At 41.8% G+C, this 22,110-nt stretch overlaps 1 long non-coding RNA gene across 1 annotated transcript in view; it reads right to left on the bottom strand.

Moving 5' to 3' along the window:
* Positions 1–22,110, bottom strand: part of LOC109551451 (uncharacterized) — a 247,858-nt gene that overhangs the window by 1,520 nt on the left and 224,228 nt on the right. The window lies entirely within an intron of this gene.

Genomic DNA, 22,110 nt, shown 5'->3' with positions numbered 1-22,110 from the left:
GAGCACAGGCATAATCCTAAGCACTAAGAATGCATTTGTGAGTAACACACATCCACGTATTTTTGAAGAAGCATGCAGTCTAGTGGATAAGGGAGCCAACAGCATAAGAAAAGAATCATCACCAGAAGGTGTGAAAATACCTATGATGTATGAATTCACAGGCATCCATGCAGATGGAAATGATGGAGAAAACAGTGTCCGGAGAAAGAGTGCTCTCAGCAGAGAAGGAACCGTAGCAGAGAAGAACAAACCTGACTCCCTGTCCAATCTATTCCATTAGCTCTAACCTTTGTGCTCTGCTGTCTGTGTTTAGTCAGACTGGCGCTGCACCTTTTGTAGAAGAAAGCTGCCCAGAGCCTGAAATATACACGACAGCATTTTCAAGGCTCTGCCTCCCAGGCTTGACCATTAAAGGCATAATACAAAGTTGCAGAACAGAAAAAAACAATTGTGGGTTGTTCCCTGGCGGTCCACTGGTTAGGGCTCAGCGCTTTCACTACCGTGGCCTGGGTTCAATCCCTGGTTATGGAACTGAGATTCCCACAAGCGGTGGCGGAAGGAAGGAAGGGAGGGAGGGAGGGAGGGAGGGAGGGAGGAAGGGAGGGAGGGAGGGAGGGAGGGAGGGAGGGAGGGAGGAACAATTGTTGAAGTTTTCTTGGAACATTGTATTGGGACCACAACCCGCCAATACCTCCTCCTGTTTTAGTGATAAAGAAGCCTGGATTCTATTCTAACTCCGGTCAGATGGTGCTTTGGGACGCTTCTCAGTCTCCTGGCTTCCCGAATAAAGTCCTTACTCGTTGCCCCAACACTTCCTCTCTAGATTCATTGGCCTGTCGTGCGGTGAGCAGTGCAAGCTTGGAATGGGTGACAGAATGGTAAATAAACATGCGTCAGGTGCAGAAGTTGGGGGGGAAACGTGGATACAGCATGGATAAACTGTATGTGGGGATCTGGAATACACAGGGTTTGGTATGGGCAGGGTAGAGAGTGTGAAAAGAAGAGAAGACGAGAGGGTGAAGAATTCTTCTGAGACCTATTTATGGAGGGTCTTGAATACCATGCTGAATGGCTGGAATTTAGCCAGCAGGCAGTGGGGCACCAATAACATATGTTAAGCAGCAGGTAGGGGAGGAATCATTAGATTTATATTTTAGGGCAACTGCTCTGGTGGCAATGAGAAGAAGGGGCCACAGGAGCAGAAGACAGAAAGCAAAGGTACACTTTCTGAGGGTGCTGCAAGGACGGATCCTAGAGAAATGAAGTCCTGAGTAAGAGGGAGAGAGACAGACAGACAGAAAGAGAGAGAGGGAGGGAGGGAGGGAGGGAGGGAAGAAAGAGAAAGAAAGAAGGAGAAAGAAAGAAAAGAAAGGAAGAAAGAAAAAGAAAGAAAGAGGAAGGAAGGAAGGAAGAATGAGCCTGTTGAGATTTTTTAAAAGTACTTAAAGAGCCAGAGTATTATTTTAAGAAAAAGTGAACGTATACTTTTGTGAGTTTATAATTTCCCCTAATCCCGACTTCCTCACGTAACGCCAGGAAAAGCAAGAACCCAACTTAACCATTGGGAGAACAGATTGTACGATAATACAACAACAACAACAACAAAGTTATACAGTTTTAAATCCGGGGTTCTTGGAAGAGAGAATTCTTCATGTTTCCATTTGAAATCTAATTATGGAGTATGGCGAGTTGGGGAGACATGTCATAAAAAGGTATTAACAATAGAGTCCAGAGAAGGACCCACTGCTATAGGGCTGGATTTGATTCATAAGAACAGGAAGCAGCCTGAGAAATAATCTATAAAGTACCATAGCTCCCTCTGATGAGTGCAGCAACCTTGAACGATTCTAACCTACATTCTGATAGAACGTTCGTGTTCCCATGGGCCTGACGTGTTCAACCCTAAACGCGATACTGCCTAAGCCAGGTAGATGATCAGGCAATACTAACGCAGATTGGCTCTGTTAGTACGATGGGAAAAATAAAATACAACTATGATTAGGTAGGATAATAAACACTAGTGCAATACTAATATATACTATTTGGTCTTACCACACGCTGTTGGAGATACAAATATGAATGACCTGTAAGGTGCTTAAAATCTAAGGCGGTGATAAAGCAGGCTCTTCGATTACTAAAATACAAGGTAGGACATGGTCTGTGCCATCTTAGAAGCATATGAGAGGCATAGCAGGCTTCCTGGAGGGACGAGGAGAAAATTCTTCAGCGATAAACAAGGTTTTCATGGGGAACTGGAGAGCAGAGGTGGGGAATCCCTCCAAATGAACCAAGTCTGGGAAAAAAAAAAAAAAAAGACATGGAGCGGGTAGGGGCTCTGAAAGTTGAAGGTACCTAACTGTGAGCCAGGTGTCTTGTTTAGCTAGCCTCAGTCCATCTTACTTTATACTCCAAAGTTCCCGAGAAACCTTGTCCTTCCAATGATACAAAGTAGACTTCAGACCAGTTGACCTTGAATTATCGTGAATTCCAGGTTAATGTCAATCACTTAAATGAGGTTTTCACATACTAGTTTACTAGTATGTACCTTTTCATACATGTAAATATCATTATAGAAATTTAGTTAGAAGAGACACAGAGATGGACCCCATTGGTTTTGTGGGTGAAGTGTTTTCTAAGCTTTAACGAGAGATGTTCAAGTTTATATTTTCCAACAAGAAGGTTGTACATTCCCCTAATTCAATTTTTGCACGTGAGAAATGAAAAAAAGAAATCCTCTTGGGCCGGAGTCTGCTCCCAGGCCCTACCATGCCCTTGTCCTTCTGACTGTTATTTTAAACCCCCCAAAACACCATTAATTATGTAAGACGCATATACTGTGTGGCAATATGCTCTGACTTTCCATCTGATTTTTAAAAATCCTTTGCTAGTTATTATTTCATCTCTGGACATGATTAGCCGAAATGACTTTTAAATGGCCCTGGTTTTTTAAAAAAGGGTTCAAGCTCCTGAATTTCAGTACATTCATTGCGGCTGAGAAACCCATTAGCTACTGCTTTTGTATGAAAACCAAGGACACTGAATCCCAGTAAGTGGCCCCAAATAGAGTTTGTTTATTTATTTATGGCTGTGTTGGGTCTCGTTGCTGCACGTGGGCTTTCTCTAGTTGTGGCGAGCGGGGGCTACTCTTCCTTGTGGTGCGCAGGCTTCTCATTTCGGTGGCTTCTCTTGTTGCGGAGCACAGGCTCTAGGTGCCTGGGCTTCAGTAGTTGTGGCACGCGGGCTCAGTGGTTGTGGCTTGCGGGCTGTAGAGCACAGGCTCAGTAGTTGTGGCACACGGGCTTAGTTGCTCCACGGCATGTGGGATCTTCCCAGACCAGGGTTCAAACCCATGTCCCCGGCATTGGCAGGCAGATTCTTCACCACTGCGCCACCAGGGAAGTCCCCTAGAGTTCTTTCCCCCCCCCCCCCCGGTACGCAGGCCTCTCACTGTTGTGGCCTCTCCCGTTGTGGAGCACAGGCTCCGGACGCACAGGCTTAGCGGCCACGGCTCAGGGGCCCAGCCGCTCCGCGACATGTGGGATCTTCCCAGACCAGGGCACGAATCCGTGTCCCCTGCATCGGCAGGTGGACTCTCACTGCGCCACCAGGGAAGCCCCTAGAGTTCATTTTTCAAATGAACTTGCAGCAACTTTCCCACTGTTATTGCCTAAGTCTTTATAAACTTCTTATTCCCGGGGTACTTATATATATAAGTATATACACTTATATATACACACACACACGCACACACACCCCAATACACACACACACATATATATTCAGGCATACATACATACATATACAAGTGTATATATATAATACATAAGTATATATAATAGAGAGGGATTATATATTATATGTAAGGTTATATAATATATATATTTGTATATTATAGTTTATAATTTTTAATATATTTATATAATGTAAATGGTTCTATATAATACATATAATATACAGGCACACCTCCGAGATGCTGTGGGTTTAGTTCCAGACCACCACAACACAGTGAATTTCTAAATAAAGTCAACAGGTTGTTTTGGTTTCCCAGTGCATATAAAAGTGACGTTTAGAGTTGCCTGTAGTCTATTAAGTGTACGATAGCATTATGTCTTTAAAAATGTCCATACTTCAGTTACAAAATACTTTATTCTAAAAAATGATAACAATCATCTGAGCCTTCAGCGAGTCATAATAGCAACACTAAAGATCATGTGGGTCACAGACACCATAACAAATAAAATCATAATGCGACACAGAGACACGAAGTGAGAAAATACTGTGGGAAAAATGGCCCCGATAGACATGCTTGCAGCTCGGTTGCCACCAACTTTCAATTTGTAAAAAAACAAAACAAAACAAAACAATATCTGTGAAGTACAATGAAGCAAAGTGCAATAAAATGAGGTACGTTTGTATAGCATTATATATGACACATACAGGGTTTTATATATACATATGTTATGTATAATCCCTCTCTATAATATGTAAATATATATGTCATATATATATATATATATATAAATACATTATAGAGATGTTTCTATTCCCAGAATCATTGATTGATTCCTGATTCTGTCCTTGTATGCTTGTTCTGTGTGTACACACGACCTCACTTCCCACTTTATACCTTATACTTCAGGTAATCTATATTTAAAAAGAAAGGAGTTTACTACTGTAGGGACAAAATAAGAACTGGCAAAGATGTGCTTTGTTTATCGATGCAAAGAACCTTCTGTCTTATTAATGACCTGTACCAGCTATACCAGTAGGGAAATAGAACTTCTCTGGTGAACAGAACATGGTTTATAATTTCAGTTTAAATAAGATGAGGTTGACCAAAATATTGTTAGCACCATTACTCTCTTGTATCCTTTCAAACTCAAGGTTTATTTTGGAATCTTTTCTTTAAAATCATCATTTCGATTTTTTTTTATCCTTCCTTGAGAGGAGAGGGAAAGTATTGCCAATTGTGCTTTGCATGTGACATGCAAACATATGTGGATTTGCATACATGTGGAACTAGAGCAGGAAGAAGATGTATATTAATACGAATGGACTAGTTTTGAATAGAGATCAACTTCTGTTCTAAGGCACTGGTACAAGAGTAATAAGATAATGTTTTCCTGGAATAGTCATGAATGACCCAAATTACACAGAAAACGGTCACACCTGTGTAATATCTTCATATCAAGAAACTGACGTAAAATATGGCACAAAGGAACCCATCTACAAAACAGTAACAGACTCACAGACATAGAGAACAGACTTGTGGTTGCCATGGGGGAAGGGGAAGGTGGAGGGATGGATTGGGAGTTTGGGATAAGCAGATGTAAACTAGTATACAGAGAATGGATAAACAACAAGGTCCTACTGTATAGCACAGGGAACCATATTCAATATCCTGTGATAAACCATCATGGAAAAGAATACGAAAAAGAATGTATATCTATACATATAACGAGTCACTTTGCTGTACGGCAGAAATTACAACACTGTAAACCAACTGTACTTCAATTTAAAAAAAAAAGGAAAGAAACTGATGGTATCTTTTGGCCAAAACTTGGTGAAGAACTCAAATCCTCAGTCCAGCAGCCTGTGAGAAACTGAATCCCACCAACCACCATGGGATAGAGGAAATGGATTCTTCCCCACTCGAGTTTTCTGCTGAGACTCCAGCCCCAGCTGACACCTGGATTGCAGCCTATGAACATCTTGTGGCAGAGGACCCAGCCAAGCTATGCTCCAGCTGTAGCCACTGTGTGTCCCAGCCTCGACATCTGATAATTTGTTACGCTGTGACAGACAGCTCATGTTACTTAAACACATAGGTATGTCTGCATGGATGCATGGATGTATATGCATGTGGAGGGCTGTAAACAAGCTGTAGCAATCAGGATCGTAAAAGAATGTTGATCAGGTCGAACCAAGAGGCTAAAGATTTTACAGTTTGCAGATGGTTGGGAGAGCTCTTCGAGAGACACCATAGATGAATGAACCAGAGGAAGAAGTACATCATCTGTTCACGACAGCTGACAAAAGGTATCAACTTAGGATGAGGCGGAACTTGACAACCAAATCTGTACCTCCTGCATCCAGCAAAATAGATTTTCTGTGCTCTGGCTGAGAATTGTTTAACACTCATCAACACCCTTGATGTTTGCACAATTTGTCACATCAGGGAATGATTAGGGAACCCATCCTCTATATGGTCAGCTCTGTGCTAGCCAGGACGTGAGAGTCCCGGAGATACTACGCAATTCCAAAGGATTTATAATTTCTTGATATAATCACTCATTCCCTCCACATCCTCCTGCAGAAAAATTCATCATTCCACCTCCCCTCATTTCAAAGTATGTTGACCTTCTGACAGCACTTAAACCACCTACTCCCGGTGGCACACAGAGGGTGTGTGTGTGTGTCTGTGTCTGTGTATGTGCATGCATCTTGTCCACTGGACTGTAGGCTGCATTTAGATATCTATCCCTAATGCCTCACTTTAAAAATGTTTGCTATTTTTTAGAGTTACCATATGATCCAGCAATCCCACTCCTGGGCATATATCCAAAAAAGACAAAAACTGTAACTAGAAAAGATACACATACCCAAATGTTTATAGCAGCACTATTTACAATAGCCAAGACATGGAAGCAACCTAAGTGTCCATCAAGAGATGAATGGATAAAGAAGATGTGGTGCATATATACAACGGAATATTACTCAGCCATAAAAAGAATGAAATAATGCCATTTGCAGCAACATGGATGGACCTAGAGATGATCATACTAAGTGAAGTAAGTCAGACAAAGAAAGACAGATATCATATGATATCATTTATCTGTGAAATCTAAAAAATTATACAAACTTATTTATAAAACAGAAATAGAAAACATCACAGACATAGAAAACGAACTTATGGTTACCAAAGGGGAAAGAGGGGGAGAGATGACTTAGGAGTTTGGGATTAGCATATATAAACTACTATACATAAAATAAACAACAAGGTCCTACTGCATAGCAACAGGGAACTAAATTCAATTTCTTATAATAAGCTATAATGGAAAATAATCTGAAAAAATATATATAACTGAATTACTCTGCTGTACATCTGAAAGTAACACAACACTGTAAATCAACTATACTTCAGTTAAAGAAAAGGTGTGTTAGTTTTAATATAACAAAATGAAATGTAACAAAAGTTGAATTTTGTTTCCTCTTTTTCAGTTCACTTTCATCTCATAAATTGGGCAGATTCATCCAAAAACATCAGTGGAAATTTACTGGGAAGGATAGATGTTACCTTGTCTTCCTACATCTCATTCCTAAGGGTTGAGATTTCCACCTAGGGTAGACCACAATTAAGTCATTTGCCAATGTGATCTAATCCCGTCTTACAGTCATGAGCCTTCTGATGTAAAGTCACATGACTTTACTAATAACATGAAAGGCCTGAAGTCCCAGATCCACACAATCCCCTTGCCCACTGCATTGCCATTTTCTAGTCATGCTCGAACATAGCTAGCATGATTAAGAATTATAAACAAGCCCTCTCTGTTAGCAGTTGGGGATCAAGAGTCTTTAATGGGGGCACCTAGCACACGGGTTGCAAGACTACAGAGGAATATATTTATTCCAAGTTGACCAATTTAAATAAAATAAGAATTACTTATAGATCATATTTTTTGTTATAAATTTATTATTTTTTTTTTATTTTACTTTTGGCTGTGTTGGGTCTCCATTGCTGCACGCGGGCTTTCTCTGGTTGCGGCGAGCGGGGGCTACTCTTGGTTGCGGTGTGTGGGCTTCTCATTGCGGTGGCTTCTCTTCTTGTAGAGCACAGGCTTTAGGCGTGCAGGCTTCAGTAATTGTGGCGCGTGGGCTCAGTAGTTGTGGCTCGCGGGCTCTAGAGCGCAGGCTCAGTAGTTGTGGCACATGGGCTTAGTTGCTCCACGGCATGTGGGATGTTCCCGGACTAGGGCTCAAACCCCTGTCCCCTGCATTGGCAGGCGGATTCTTAACCACTGGGCCACTAGGGAAGCCCTAGATCATATTTTTTAATTCACATGAAAAGTGTGTTTCATAGTACTAAGGACAAATAATCTTTCCCTCACTCTCTCTCTTGGTCTCTCTTGCTTCTCCCCCTCTTCTCTCTCTCTCTCTCTCTCTCTCTCTCTCTCTCTCTCTCTCTCACACACACACACACACACACACACACACACTTTTTTTAAGACCAGGCAGCAGGAAGCAGGGATTAGATCTTCGAGCAAGTTCTCCTGTTTCTTTCAGGGACCTCACAGGTCCTCCAGGCTTCAGGATGCATGTTGTTTCTCCCTTGAGAAGCCCTGGACAGCCTCAGACCTCAGCCTCTCTCAGACCCATCCATTTGTCCATGGGCACTTGGGGCTGCCCCTTCCAGGACAGCCTTCCCTTGGCCAGTCTCCAGGCCCCTGCAGCCACCCTCCCAAGCCTATAACGGTGGGGGAGGATGAGACTCAGAGGTTGAGGGGTCCCCAGCCTGAGATGCTTTTGGCCATAAACAATCACTGTGGGACCTCCCTCACGGTGCAGTGGTTAAGAATCCACCTGCCAATGCAGGGGACACGGATTTGAGCCCTGGGGTGGGAAGATCCCACATGCCATGGAGCAACCAAGTCCGTACACCACAACTACAGAACCTGTGCTCTAGAGCCCGCGAGCCACAACTACTGAGCCCACGTGCCACAACTACCGAAACCTGCGCGCCTAGAGCCCGCGTTCTGCAACAAGAGAAGCCACTGCAATGAGAAGCCCACGCACCGCAACGAAGAGTAGCCCCCGCTCGCCGCAACTAGAGAAAGCCTGCACACAGCAACGAAGACCCAATGCAGCCAAAAATAAATTAATAAATAAAAATTAAAAAAATAAAAATAGTAAACATTTAAAGAAAAAGAAATGGGAAATGACAGTGACAAATAGGAATGGAAATTACAAGATCTGCATTCTCAACAGGGGTGGTATGTGTCACTTTCAAGGGGGTAAAAACTTGTTCTTAAGGGGCAATAAAAATCTTACTCTTTGAATATATATATATATATATGTATATACACTCAGTTATATATATGTATATTTATATATACACTCAGAATAAGACATATATATATATATATTCCATATATATGGATATATATGGATATATATTCCATAAGCAAATGTAGAGAATATCTGTGATCCATGGTATTAAAATAACATGGGGATGGGAAATTTGGAGAACACGTTTACAAATTCTCCCTAGGGGTAATGGGTGGATAATTAACAATAGCTTGATCAATACTGCTACAAGGCATCGAATCTATGAGAGAAGGGACAAATTATATATTAGTTTCTTCAAACAGCATCAGTAGCCACTCGCCAAAGTAAAGGAAGAAGAATTTATTAGTGTGTACGAGCTCCACACACTGCAAGACACTTGAATGAGTTCCAAAAGTGGTATGAAGGCACGGTCCTCAAGACACGCTAATTTATACACATGGAAAACACACATGTGAAGCATGACATCACGCTGAAAAATATTTAACCATCGGGTTTCTGGGAAACCTGATATATCGATGATTTCCATGGTGAAATACTTGGATCTTGGCCAGTTTCCTATATGAACACGAAGTCCCAGAGCTTGGAAATTGGAAGATGTTCAGGGGTGTTTAATGATAGAGAATTTCCACCATGAAGCTACAGTAGGCTTAATAACCTCAAGAGCATGGAGAAGACCAAAATGCAGTAAAATAATTAGTCACTGATGAGTTTCAGGCATTTATTAGCATTTTAAATAATGTATTTAATTTTAAGATTATATAATTAAGTTTTTAATGGAGGGCTACCTTTATCAACCGCGTTTCAAAATTCCTAAAGAGTGAGCCATTGGTGATCTCAAGCCAGAATGAACTGAGTCAGCCACACCTGCAGAGAATCAGGAGATGGTGTCCTTCATTGTATAGGATGTCCTTCGAGAACTTAAAAATTAATTAATTGATGCATCAGCTGTTCAAATTAATAGAAGGGTTCCAATTCTATTCCCTTCTGTCCTATCCATAACTACCTTTTGTGGACTTGAACTCCTCTTTTGCTGAGTTTCTTTGGGTTTTGATGGTTTTTCACAAACTGACCTTGTTCCAGGTAGTTTTATTATTATGTTATGTAAAATGTTCACATGAACGTGACTGGTCTTGTGTAAATCCTTTTAATCTGATATCTGTGTCCTTTCAGTATGGATCCAGAACTTTTTTTTTAAGCAACCATTCTTTCCAGTAATTGAGTTTTCATATTTCAAAAGACAGTCTCTTTAGCAAGTGGTGCTGGGAAAGTTGGATAGTCACATGTAGATCAATGAAGTTAGAACACGCCCTCACTCCATAAACAGAAATAAACTCAAAATGGCCTAAAGACTTTAATATTAAGACATGACACCATAAAGTTCCTAGAAGAGAGAGAGCATAGGCAAAACATTCTCTGATATAAATCATACCAATGTTTTCTTAGGTCAGTCTTCCAAGACGACAGAAATAAAAACAAAAATAAACAAATGAGGCCTAATCAAACTTACAAACTTTTGCATAGCAAAGGAAAGCAGAGACAAAATGAAAATGCAACCTACAGAATGGGAGAAAATATTTGCAAATGATGCAACCAACAAGGGATTATTTTCCAAAATAAACAGCTCATACAACTCAGCAGCAATAAAACAAACAACCCGATCGAAAAATGGGCAGAAGACCTAAGTAGACATTTCTCCAAAGAAGACATACAGATGGCCAAGAGGCACATGAAAAGATGCTCAACGTTGCTAATTATTGCAGAAATGCAAATCAAAACTACAATGAGGAATCTCCTCACACAAGTCAGAATGGCCATCATCAAAAAGTCTACAAATAACAAACCCTGGAGAGGGTGTGGAGAAAAGGGAGCCCTCCTACACTGTTGGTGGGAATGCATATTGGTGCAGACACTATGGAGAACAGGATGGAGGTTCCTCAAAAAACTAAAAATAGAGGTAACACATGATCAATCTCACTCCTGGGCATATATCCAGACAAAGCTTTAACTCAAATAAATACATTCACCCCTATGTTCATAGCAGCACTATTTACAATAGCTAAGACACAGAAACAACCTAAATGTCCATCAACAGATGAATGGATAAAGAAGATGTGGTACATACATACAATGCAATATTACTCAGCCATAAAAAAGAATGAAATAATGCCATTTGCAGCAACATGGATGCAACTAGAGATGATCATACTAAGTGAAGTAAGTCAGAAAGAGAAAGACAAATACCATACGATAAAACGTATGTGGAATCTAAAATATGACACAAATGAACCTGTCTCCGAAGGGGAAATGGACTCACAGACATAGAGAACAGACGTATGACTGCCAAGCGGAGGGGGATGGGGGGAGACTGGCGCTAGTAGATGTAAGCTATTATATATAGAATTATAGATCTATGGATAAACAACAAGGTCCTACTCTATAGCACAGGGAACCACATTCAATACTCTGTGATATACCATCATGGAAAAGAATATTTTAAAAAGTATGTGTATATATATGTATAACCAAATCATTTTGCTGTAGAGCAGTAATTACCACAGTGTAAGTCAAGTATACTTCAATTTATAAAGTTAGTAACTCTGCAAAATGAAACTTCACCAAACCTACCATGTGAACATGCACACTTAGATTTAAATAAAAATGCAGATTTGGTTATAATGTGATTGGAGATTGTTTCTTGTCTTCTCCTGAGACCCCCCAATTCTCCAAAGGAGATGGGGTCAAATTCTTTTGATTTGGAGGATGGGAGTGAGGATGATATGGGTGAGGGAGCAACTGAGGCACGGGATTTTATTAACAGGTTTAAGGAAAAGGTATTATTGGTTGCACTGGTAGTTCAATGCATTCGATACTATCATCCTATAATTTATAGACTGCACTGCTTCTTTTTAAGGATAATGTCTGAAGATTTTATAAGAACCTACTTTAGAAGTTTTATATTTCGACCCAATGGACAAAATGCAAGTGATAATTGTTCTAGGCATACAAAAGCTCCCTGCGTATTGAAGATTCCAGAAACAGCTCTTTACTCCAGTGAAACAACCCAGAATGAGAACGCTGACCTGCCTCTCTCCAACTGGGGATGAATCAGGCATGGTTACAGCAGATATTCGGACTCAGCTGGAGTCATCACGAGAAGATTCTACATCTGTCAGTCTAACTCGAGGGATGTCCCTGGTGGTGCAGTGGTTAAGAACCCGCCTGCCAAAGCAGGGGACAGGGGTTTGAGCCCTGGTCCGGGAAGATCCCACATGCCGCGGAGCAACTAAGCCCATGCACCACAACTACTGAGGCTGCGTGCTGCAACTACTGAAGCCCGTGCACCTAGAGCCCGTGCTCCACAACAAGAGAAGCCACTGCCAATAAGAAGCCCGCGCACGGCAAAGAAGAGTAGCTCCCACTCGCTGCAACTAGAGAAAGCCCGCGCACAGCAACGAAGACCCAACTCAGCCAAAAATAAAAAAAATAATAAATAAAAACAAAATCTAACTTGAGGGTTGGCGAACTTTTCATTTTTAATCATAAGCCAATGATATTAAATGATAATTAAAGAACACAAAATTAAGTTTTTTTTCCGTGAGACTATGGAGGTTTGTTTTGTTGATGGAGAGGAATTGAAACATGTATCTCACACTTTAAAGGGATTAATAATGACAACACAGAATTTCAGTTGATTTTAGTAAAATCTTTTACACCATTCAGTTCTTACAATATCTCCCTCTTTCTCTTACTGAAGTAGACATTTCAGTAAAAGTAATGTCGTGATTGAATCTCAACATTTGCAATTAATGATTATTTCATTGCATGAGTGGAAAAAAAAAAAAGACAGGCAGGAAACAACTGGTGAACTCAACTATAGGAATGTGCTAAATTTGATTTCTTCCATTCAGTGATACGGAGGATAAAATGCAGGAGGCTTTCCCCGAGAAGACCAAAACTGTTACGCAGATTGCAACGCTCTACTTCTACAAGGTCATTCATATTTACTTTCATATTTCATAGAGTGTCACTAGAAATGTTCTGTTGGTCAAGTCTGATGTTTTAAAAACACAGAAAGACACAGATGTAGAGAACAAACATATGGACACCAACGGGAGAAAGCAGGGGATGGGGGCGTGGGGTGGTGGTGGGATGAATTGGGAGATTGGGATTGACATATATACACCAATATGTATAAAACTGATAACTAATAAGAACTGCTGTATAAAAAAATAAAATAAAATTCAAAAAAAAACACTTACGGAAACGATGTGACTTTTTTTTTTTTAATTTTTTGCGGTACGCGGGCCGCTCACTGTTGTGGTCTCTCCCGTTGCGGAGCACAGGCTCCGGACGCGCAGGCTCAGCGGCCATGGCTCACGGGCCCAGCCGCTCCGCGGCATGTGGGATCTTCCCGGACCGCGGCGCGAACCCGTGTCCCCTGCACCGGCAGGCGGACCCTCAACCACTGCGCCACCAGGGAAGCCCTACATTTTTTAAAAAGCTGTGCAAAGCCCTTGGTCTTTCAATGGGGGATATTTCTGGGAAGGCAAATAACTGAGACCAAAGATCTTTCCGCTGCCTTTAATGGCAAGCTTATTATTTCTTTAACTGTGTTCTCCTTTACCTGTGATTCACGGTGCGCGGTTAGCCATTTTACTGGGGATGAACATCAGAGAGCTACGGTTAAGCTACCAATGTGTTTAAAACAAAAAATGTGCTGGAGGCTATTTTGTCTCTATTTCCACAACAATGTAGAACCGCAGTGAAATATATGTCTGTATGGTGCTAAAGTCAATGAGCTTACCGCAGCACTTTGTGTGTGTTAAGAATAGGTAGGTAATGTGCATTGTATGTGTTTATTTCAGGGTGTGGATAACCTTTGTGTAACAGCAATCTTCCACCAGAAGAATCAGTCACGGAATACTTCCACTGCTTCCCAAATGTTTGCGCCCTTAACCATCTTGACATAATGAGCTTCTTACTGTTGTCAAATTGGTTCCCTCTTGGCAACATTGCCTTTGCAGCAGACTTGAAGTTACAGAAGTGACCTCAAATGCACGTGGGAACCAAAAGATTCTCCCCGTCTGCACTGGTTGTTACCACATGGATGGAGTTGGCTACATGTGCCCTGGGAATTGGAACACTACCCGTTTGACAAATACAAGGACTCGGCATTTAGCTGAGAAAAACAGTTTTCTGAAACCTACACAGCCGCCAGGAACCCAGCTTCATTTTAACGTTTGTAAATCTCACTGGAGGTGGCGGCCACATTGCTCTGTGCACTTTCATGACGCCTCTTCCTATCGAGATACACAAACATATAACTTATTATAACCATTTGGAAGAGTGTCTTCCCTTGGGATTTGGAAAATAAGGAGGAGAGGACAAATGATCTCTTATAGTCCCATCTCACACTCAAGAGTCTTCTGGCTAAACCATGGGTTGAAAGACTGAAGTGTTTAATCCCCAAACAAATCCATACACAGCCCAAGGAAACACTGCCCTGAAAGACAGTATTGGGGATTTATCTTAGAAAACCTGAAGCCAAAGACAGTCGATTCTGTTTCCGGGTAAGTCAGAGCTTACCCAAAGCTGAAATTAAGGTGTTTTTTGTTTTGTTTTGTTTTGTTTGTTTTTTAAAAAAGTGGACTGGCTGTCCTAATAGGTCTTCAGTGATCTGGATGGAAGATACACTCAAGTTGTTTGGGTAGACCTTGAAATTGCATAACCAATTTGGTCTGGCCGTTAAGTCAGTTTTGATTTGGTCTGGGCATTAAGAAAAGCTTCAACCAATCTGAATGATTTAACAAAAAACAAACAAAATAAACTTTTAAACTCAGTGTTGTGCACCATTTACAAAAAGTTTTGCTTTCAAGACTATAGAAAAAATAATAAACCACATTAAAGCTTTTTCCCCCAGAAACTCAAATATGAAGAATGATGTGAAGAACTCAATTTAAGAACGTTTTTCTCCACTTGGATGCGATGGGATTTCCCACCCTACATTTATGCTTTTCTTCCTCCCATTTCATTCTTTAAAAAATTTAGAGACGGGCTTCCCTGGTGGTGCAGTGGTTGAGAGTCCGCCTGCCGATGCAGGGGACGTGGGTTCGTGCCCCGGTCCGGGAAGATCCCACATGCCGTGGAGCGGCTGGGCCCGTGAGCCATGGCCACTGAGCCTGCGCGTCTGGAGCCTGTGCTCCGCAACGGGAGAGGCCACAGCAGTGAGAGGCCCGCATACCACAAAATAAATAAATAAATAAAAATAAAATAAAATAAAAAATTTAGAGACAAAAATAGAAGAAACCTCTACCCATAGTTACACTGGGCCTTAAACACTGAAGTCATTTATTTAAACAAGGATTATCGCTGTTAGGCTAGATAAGACTATTGCATGCATCCCCTGTTCTAAATGCACTACCTGTTTCACTCTGCGGACAAAGCATCCAGCATGAAAAATGGACAACCCGATACCTCTTCATTCTCCGTGGGGCATCGCGTTGAACATAGTTAACATGCACTTCCCGGAAGGATGGGTTTGCTCTATGCCATGAATTCCAACATAAACCGTCAGGATCACCATAGTTACCTGCAGCAGTAGACTCAGTGATGTGTGTGCCTAAAATATCTAGGAAAGTTGACTGTGGGGTTGGGCAGATTTTTTTTCAGCCAAGAGATAAAAGGGTAATGAAAAAAATTTTTAATAAAAAAATTACAATAATTTAAAACAAAAACATCAAGCGAGACTGGCGTCATAAACTTTCAAAGTCATGGATTTATGCTCAAACGATCTGTCTGCTGATCATGAGAAAGAGGGTGCTTGCAATCTGCAGTTGTTTCTGAGGCCAAGGATGGGGAAAGCAGAAGTTTCTAGGGCAAATCTGGTTCCTTTAAGCACCCCTTTATTAACTGACATCAACCTCTGAATTGAAGATTGAGTGCTGACCAGAGCACGGCAGAATGATTTTCACCTTGGGGGCAATCCCGTAGTGGCAACTAAAACTTGCGAATGATACCGTATCCATTAATTACTCATAAAAGTCAGAATGAAGGACAGTCAATATAGTCAAACTCCATTTCTCTCTGGGGGTGCTTTTAGCAATGATTGGAAGACATTTCCTCATTCGAGGATCGAAGAATCGTATCCGAGCCACATCCTTTCCGTAGACTCTGCATTTGCAGGAAACAGCACAGAGAGCAAAGATGGTCTCTCTTTACGTGCCTTTGGCTTTTCTGCTGAAAAATCCACAGAACTGGGCAAGAGGGGTATTACTATCATCATGTCATTTCACACAGGAGTTGTTGCTTGAAGGTGCACCATAAACGTGTGTGAATTAGGTCTCAAATCCTGTTTTTCTGATTGTACCACAGAAATGCTGTTCCTCTTGAGGCTGTAAAATGTTTTAAATGTTATTTAAAAAATCAGCCAGCAGTGATCTTCACATACCGGGTGTCGAGAATCATAGCAAAGGAGAACCTTATTCTTAAAAAGAAGGTTTGGAAAACAACGGTCCCTGGCAAAGTTTAACATCTACCTGTATCTGTATGGCTACAAGCTTGGAAAGGATTGTACGTTTTTGATGGTGAAGAATAAACATAAGAATCTTTACTGACCCACGAAAATCATATGAAATTTTAATTCTGGCGTCCACCAATAAAGCTTTATGGGCACACGGCCATGCCCGCCCATGCTTCTCTGTGCTGCGTGGATGCCTTCATGCTGCCCTGGAAATTGGGAAGTTGCAAGAGACCAGAAAAGTCTAAAAGAGTCACGATTCCTGCCTTCACAATCCAGCTTTAGGGAAATACCTTGAAATAAATACCTCCTCGGGTGTGAAGGTTGCTATCTCTGGGCCGGACCTGGAAAGAGAAAGACACAAGAAAGCAAAAAATCAAGTGTCCTCCATCACTGAAGGATCTGGGGTTTCCAAGGACAGGTCAGAGGGCGAGTGCCGGGAAAAGATACGTCAGGGACGAGAGTCGGGGTGGGGAAGTAGCTTGGGAGGATGCTGGAGCGGAACATCCATCCAAGTAGAAGGAGGCGGACGGTGTAGAAGTTCATGGTCAGCATGAAATTCCTGAGTTGCCAAGGACAACCAAAGATTGTTAAGATCAGAGCTTCCAATATTTATTTCATAGGAATTGGTCCTGATGTCCTCTCTCCTCAATGCCCTACACTTCCCATGGTCTTGGAAGACACCTTCCATTGGAAGGTCTTGTCGACTGGAAAAAAAAGGCACAACCTAAAATTTGAGAATTATGGTTTATTTGGCGGACTTCCTGAGGTCTTAAGCCCGAGACGCAGCCTCTCAAACAGTTCTGAGGGACTGCCCCTAAGAGGTGAGGGGGGAGCCAGGATATACAGGAGTTTTTGCAACAAAAACCAGGTAGAACATCACAAGATTACTGTTGATTAAAGAAACCAGGCATCTCGAGGAAATGGATTTAGCATTTTTCTCTGTATGGGAAGATGCAAGAGGTTGGGCGCACTGAAATCAGTCCTCTGATACGCACCTCAGTTATCTTGGGCCAGGAGCCTGTTTTTCTCCATCCCGAGTCCCCTCACGGTGCCCAGTCTGGGGCAGCTACGGTGGTTGATGGCTCGATGGCTGCAACATCCTTTGTTACTGACAGGGCAGGCGCCGGTTTTTGTCCACAGTCTGAAGTTACTGAGGGAGGGGCTGTGCGTGACAAGGAAGCCATGGCAAGTGCAGCTCCAGCCCCAAGCACTGACTGCTCCGAGTCTGCAAGGCCCCGCGGCCCTATGAGAATGGTGGTGGGCCGCCAAGGCAGAAGATGGGATGAGCTCCCTGATCCCTCCAGAGGCGCCTCAAAAGACAGGAGGATCTAGGGGCAGGCTTGCCGGTGACGCCCAGTTACATTCTGCGGTTACAAAGTGGAAAATACTCAGGTACGTGGCCTGCATAATGGCAATTATCCAATTATTAACTTGAATTTGACCTCTTCTCTTAGCTATTAAATGTTCGGAGCACCTACGCCTGCATCACTCTCCAAATATATTTTTGGATACAGAAAGGAGATAGGAAAATAATCATGTTTTCCAAAAGTACCAAATGGATTCTGAAGAAAATCTAATTTCAGAGAAAATAATTAAATGAATGCTGTTTTCTCTTTAATTGCTTCACACTTACAATCAAGTGTGCTTGGGTTAATACTTTTCGACTTCTAATTGAATTTTCACTGTTCCTTTTTTTGTTTGTTTGTTGTTTTTGCGGTACGCGGGCCTCTCACTCTTGTGGCCTCTCCCGTTGCGGAGCACAGGCTCCGGACGCACAGGCTCAGTGGCCATGGCTCACGGGCCCAGCCGCTCCGCGGCATGTGGGATCTTCCCCGACCGGGGCACGAACCCGTGTCCCCTGCATCGGCAGGCGGACTCTCAACGACTGCGCCACCAGGGAAGCCCACAGTTCCTTTTATTATAAGATGAGGTTATAAGGAAACGTGCTGACTTTTCAGGTACCATATGGTTTCTCTAGACTATTAGGCAATGTTTGAGGGGCCCAAAAGATGTTTCTAAGACTAATGCTTGTTTTGAAAAGGAAGATTCTACAGGTAAACTTGTGAGAAGCAAAGCAATGAAGAGCAAATGCTTCTATCGGAGAAGAAAATGAATCAATAATCCAAGTAGTGACAACTGGGCAGCCCTGTTTCCCTATGATTTCGAAGTCCAGAGCCCAGGGAAACACAACAGGCTGACCATGCTATGCTATACTCAACACAGATAAACATGTTTCAGAAACTATGATCCAACCTGTGGAAAATCAGAATTTATGAGAAAACCTGAATAATTTTAGGTCTGTATGAACAGTAACAGTAGGTAGTCGCTATAATTGCCCTGAGAAATGTGTGAATTTAAGTTTCCAGAAGGCTTGTCCTCAAACCAAGAATTTACAATCATTCTGTCATGTTTCCTAATAATGTCTCAAACACTTTTTTCTCCATTCCATCTTCCATCCAGTGCGCCCTGCATGTGTTCATATGTAGCAGTGGCACTATGATATAGTTAGATTCTGTATATATTTTCCACTTTTTTTTTTTTTTTTTGGGCCACATTGCACAGGTTGCAGGATCGTAGTTCCCCCACCAGGGACTGAACCTGGGCCCCTGGAAGTGGAAGCACGGAGTCCTAACCATTGGACCACCAGGGAATTCTCTATTTTACACTTCCTGATTGTTGATATTTAATATAATTGCACAATGGATAGTAAACGATGTCTTGATGGTTTCGATTCTTTGGATTTTTTTTTTTTTTGAGCTGTCTTTTGTAGCACATGATTCAGATCAGCACAGGTTAAATTTTGTAAATGATTCAGATGCCTTGCAAAAATAATACGTAACGTCTTTTTTGGTTATATATATATTTCACTATCTTTGGGGGAATCTATCAATTAGATTAAGCTTCTTAATTACAACCTTCCAGGTTTTATCCTTGCTTTGTTTTTGTTTCCTTTCGCAATACTTGAGATGCATTTAATTCTCCCACTAAAGATATGTTTTAAAAATACCTTTGGGGGATTCTGTCATTTTAAGCTTTATGTGCGTCAAGACCGCTGTCACCGTTAGAAAGCAAGTTTGAGATTACCGTGGTTTTTAGTAGGATGATTTTCAGACTATGTGATATCCCTAAACTCTATTCCCTGCTTTTGGTTTCAAGTCAATTGTATGTCAGTTTCATTTTGGTTATTTTTTTTCCGGGTGTGAGATTTCCATTTCTATCATTTTCAAACTCTTTTTGTCATTTTGTTATAGGTATGTCACCAGTAAATCATTTAGAGATGCGTTATTATTTTATTTAGTTAGTTTTAATCCAAGCAGAGTATGTGTGCCTCTTACTATGTTGAAGAGGTTTAAGCTTTTATATCTATGGTGATGACTGACGTAATTGTACATATTCCTACTATTTCAAATTGGGTTTTCGTGTTTCACCCTGCCCTTTATCTGGCTTTTTAAAATTTTTATTGGAGTATAGTTGCTTTACAATATTGTGCTAGTTTCTATGGTACAGCAAAGTGAATCAGCTATACGTATACATATGTCCCCTCTTTTTTGGATTTCCTTCCCATTTAGGTCACCACAGAGCACTGAGAAAGTTCCCTGTGCTATACAGTAGGCTCTCATTAGTTATCTATTTTAGACGAAACTGGGTCACTTGTAGAGACGTGGATGGACCTAGAGACTGTCATACAGAGGGAAGTCAGAAAAAGAAAAACAAATATCATATATTAATGCATATATGTGGAATCTAAAAAAAATTCGTACAGATGATCTTATTTATAAACCAGAAATAGAGACACAGACATAGAGAGCAAATGTATGGATACCAAGGGGGAAGGGGGGTGGGTGGGATGAACTGGGAGACTGGGATTGACAGATATACACTATTTTTATTTTTATTTTTTGCGGTACGCGGGCCTCTCACTGCTGTGGCCTCTCCCGTTGCGGAGCACAGGCTCCGGACACGCAGGCTCAGCGGCCATGGCTCACGGGCCCAGCCGCTCTGCGGCATGCGGGATCTTCCCGGACCGGGGCACGAACCCGCGTCCCCGGCATTGGCAGGCGGACTCTCAACCACCGCGCCACCAGGGAAGCCCAGATATACACTATTGATACCATGTATCTGGCTTCATTTTATCTGTCTTCTTGACGTCTGGTGATTTTCTTCAGTGTTGGCTTGGTTTCCTTACTTTTTCCTACTTGTTGTTTTAAATATTCAGATTTCCAATCTCTTAATGAACTTCAAAGCTCGTAAGTATGAAGATCCTCTTTCTGCAGCAGACAAGGGCGGCAACATACTCCACCGAGTCAGATACCTACCCCCGCCCCCATTCCTTATTCATATTATTTAGCATTTCTACTCCAGCTTAGATATTAGTATAAAAAAAATTATTTTGGGCTGCGCCACCCAGCATGTGAAACCTCAGCTCCCTGACCAGGGACTGAACACGCACCCCCTACACTGGAAGCATGGAGTCTTAACCACTGGACTGCCAGGGAAGTTCTTTTTTTTTAATATATATAAAATTTAAATATTGTATTACAACTGTTTTTGCAAATTAATACATATTTATTTATAGATTTATCACTACGGCTCATAGTGGTCTTTCCTTATCTTTCACATTGAATCCAGTATTTCCTATCATGTTTATTACTCTGGGCTAAAGTATATCTTTTCATAGTGTCTTCATAAAGGATCTTTGCGTAAAACATTTTTTAGAGTCATTTATGCATGAAGAGTATCTCTATTTCTTTTATTCACTGTTACATTATCGATGGTTGTGACTGGAGTTTTATATTCTCAGATTTTGTGCACACACATTTCCAATACACTGGCTATTTCTAAGGTGACCCAATGATCCCGGCTTCCTGCTGTTCATAACTTTGTGTGATCTCCTTCCATAGAGTGTCGGTGGTCAAGGAGATTTGTTTCTAGACATGGAAAATTTTAAGGGAGATTACAGACAGTTCCACATTAACTGACTTTGAGTTCATCTACAGGAAGGTTATCATGGGTGGGTCTGACTTTATCCCATGGAAGGTTTTAAAGGAGAGAATGGGTCCTCCCTAAGAGAAAGGCTCTCCCCGTGGGTTGGTGAAGTTGAAGACATACTGGAGATGTCTTGGGCTCCACCTGTGCTGGACAGATTGTAAGAAGACCCCCAGTGACCCCCCATCTTCTGGTCTACCTTCTTGTACATGTCCCTGTGCTTGGGCGTGCCCAGGATCTCAGGATGTGACTTCCCTCTTTCCTGATGCTACATCACACTCCATCTTGCTAGCAGACGCTCTTAGAGACATTCTCTTGCTGACGCTGAAGAACCAGGGGGTCATGATGCTGGGCCCACACGGTGAGCTAATGAGTCTGGCCTCTAGGATATGGGCGTGGCCTCTGCCTGAGAGTCAGAAATGGCCAGAGCGTTCAGTTCTACAGCCACAAGGAAAGTTAACTGGGTCCTTCTCCTCTTGAACCTCCAGATGAGAACACAGCCGACCAAAGGCTTGATCGCTCCCTTGTGAGACCCTGAA

The sequence above is a fragment of the Tursiops truncatus genome, chromosome Y (assembly GCF_011762595.2).
Source record: "Tursiops truncatus isolate mTurTru1 chromosome Y, mTurTru1.mat.Y, whole genome shotgun sequence".
Lineage (NCBI taxonomy): Eukaryota > Metazoa > Chordata > Mammalia > Artiodactyla > Delphinidae > Tursiops > Tursiops truncatus.
The sequence above is the reverse complement of the archived record's forward strand: the minus strand, read 5'-3'. Positions and strand labels throughout refer to the sequence as shown.